The following is a 2,519-nucleotide window of genomic DNA, read 5'->3' as shown; positions in this document are numbered from 1 at the left end:
GAACTTGCTATTATTACCCATACGAAATCCTTTGGTAATCTTCTGAGCCAATTCCTTCTTCTGATTTTCTTCTCTTGTACGTACTAGTTCGTCAGTTAGGGTGTTAGCTAGTTCTACCGCATCGTCTATAGTGCGAGGTCTCGCAGCTTTAACGATATTACGGATTTCGCCAATCAATCCCCAAATATAACGGGAAATAAGCACGGTTCTGGCGAAGCCAGGGTTGGTACCACTCTCGCATACTCGAAGAATGTTGAAGTATATCCTCGACAATCTACACCTACCATACGATGGCTCAGGAACTTATTTGCCATTTGTTCCTTTTCATATCCGGGACAGAATTTTCTTTCCATTAGCTGCTAATTCTTCCCAGTTCATAGCATAAGCCATATTTCTTCCTTTGGCTTGAAGTACCGTATTCCACCATTCTAGCGCCCCTTCCTTAAAAAGATGCGAAGCATACATAACCTTGTCTTCTTCAGCACATTTACTTATCATAATTACTGCTTCGGTTTTCTCTAACCAACGCAGTGTCGCAGTCGCCCCTTCATTGCCTGCAAATTCAGCTGGTTTACAAGCAAGAAATTCTTTGTAAGTGCAACCAGGCGTTGCAACTTTTATTTTCTTAGGGAGTAGGGCCTGCCCCGTGGATCATTATCGTAATTAGTATGGTTGTCGCCTCCATTTATGCTATTACTGCAGTTATCTTCTTGAGTACGTTTACTAGGAATAATTTGTTGAGGTTCAACAGGTTTCTGGGCAGCAGCCAGGATTGCTGGAATAGCATTGGCTATCCCTTGAGCAACGATATTCTCGATATCTTGCTTGGTCATAAATTGATTTTCCTGATTTTGCTCAGATTGATTCACTTCATTATCTGGTTCATTACCAGCGTTTTCCATCTGGTAATTATTATAGGTGTAAATTATTAGTGTCAAATAATCGATAATTAAATATAACAAAACAATTGCACATAATCACACCAACTTTTATAATACACATATAACCAAAATTGTTGATTTCTCGACTTCCATTTTTATAGATTATATTAGGCATCCGTACACACTGTTATTTTACAAAAGTTTTATTTTTAAGTTATTTTGCAGAGTTATATTATTATTATACAACTACAGCCTCCCAACCACACTATCTCTTGTCAACTGGCTTTTTAGAAGTGACGTTCCCTCTCGTCGTACTTCCAGGAGATTTGTTCTCCCACCTCACAAATCCTATTCCCTGCACTTACCAGCTCCTCGCCAAAATGGCGGAGTTCAGCTAAATTTTCATTACTCATCGGTGGGTTTGGTATAGGTTCTGGGTCGAACTGAGGGAGAAAGGTATAAGGGTTATTAAGGAGGTTTTGAAACTGCCAGTCGTTAGTCTACCACTCGTCCATTTCTCCTAAAGGTTGGGTGTGGATTAGAGGGTCTGGAATAGCTGGTTCCAAATTTATTGGAAGTTGGGTTTCAGCAGGATAACGGTAGAGATTGTTGGTGATAGGTCTAATAATATCACAGCTTGCCAGTAGATGATCTAATTCCTCCTGAAATGGAAATTCTTCAGTTTGCTTAGAACTTTCCCCAATTTCTATTCCTGTTTGCCTAGAATTTTCCCTGATTTCTATCCCTGCTGGCCTAGAACTTTCTCCAATCTCGATCCCTTTTCCTTTATCCATAGGATTCTCTATTTTGGGAATTTTCCTAGTTGTTGGTTTCCTCCTGCGTACTTTCCTCCATCCTACATATCTTCTTCTTTTCTTAGGCTTTGATTTTTCCGGAGGTGGAGCTTGAAATTCCATAGGTTCCTCCACATCAGCAATGTAACCAGTAAAGTCTTTGGAAACTTCTATTGGTACAGGATAGAGATTGAGATTTTGAAGGGCTTCAGATAACTCATTCATGCTGTTTAGCATATATGCAAAATGCACACAAAATGCTAAGTTAAAATTTTATAACAAAATTTCACAGATAAACATTTAAGTATTATTGCATACCGTGTGACTAATTTAATACAAAGGACAACTGAAAATTAAAACATACTAGGGTTTATTGTAACTTATTTATTTACTGGGTAAACTTTTCTTTAGAGCTTCTGGCTTGTAGGTAATATAGGTGCTAATACTGGTTCAGGGTACTGATATTTTTAAAGGTTGGTATTTACTGCTACCGTGGCTAACATATAAAGATCTGCCCATTTTTCATCTAATTTGTCTTCCCAAGGTGGATTATTGCCTATTTTCTGAGTTTCCTGATTAATCCTCACTTCTTTTGGTCGTGATTTCTTTCCTTTCTCCTAACTTTTCCTAATAATCAGACTTCTTTTATTGGGAGAAAGTGGCTTCTCAAACTGTGCTTTACGGACAAATATTCCTTCCCCAGTATCTATGAAGTGTTTTGAGGATGATGATCCCTTATCTTTTGGTGTACTATCTAATTGACGATAGATATCTGAAAGTCTTTGTTTATCCATACTGTAAACAAATATTCAAATAATAAAACATATAATTACAAAAATGGCAA

The sequence above is a fragment of the Helianthus annuus genome, chromosome 17 (assembly GCF_002127325.2).
Source record: "Helianthus annuus cultivar XRQ/B chromosome 17, HanXRQr2.0-SUNRISE, whole genome shotgun sequence".
NCBI classification, from domain to species: Eukaryota; Viridiplantae; Streptophyta; class Magnoliopsida; order Asterales; family Asteraceae; genus Helianthus; species Helianthus annuus.
This window is presented reverse-complemented; position numbering follows the sequence as displayed.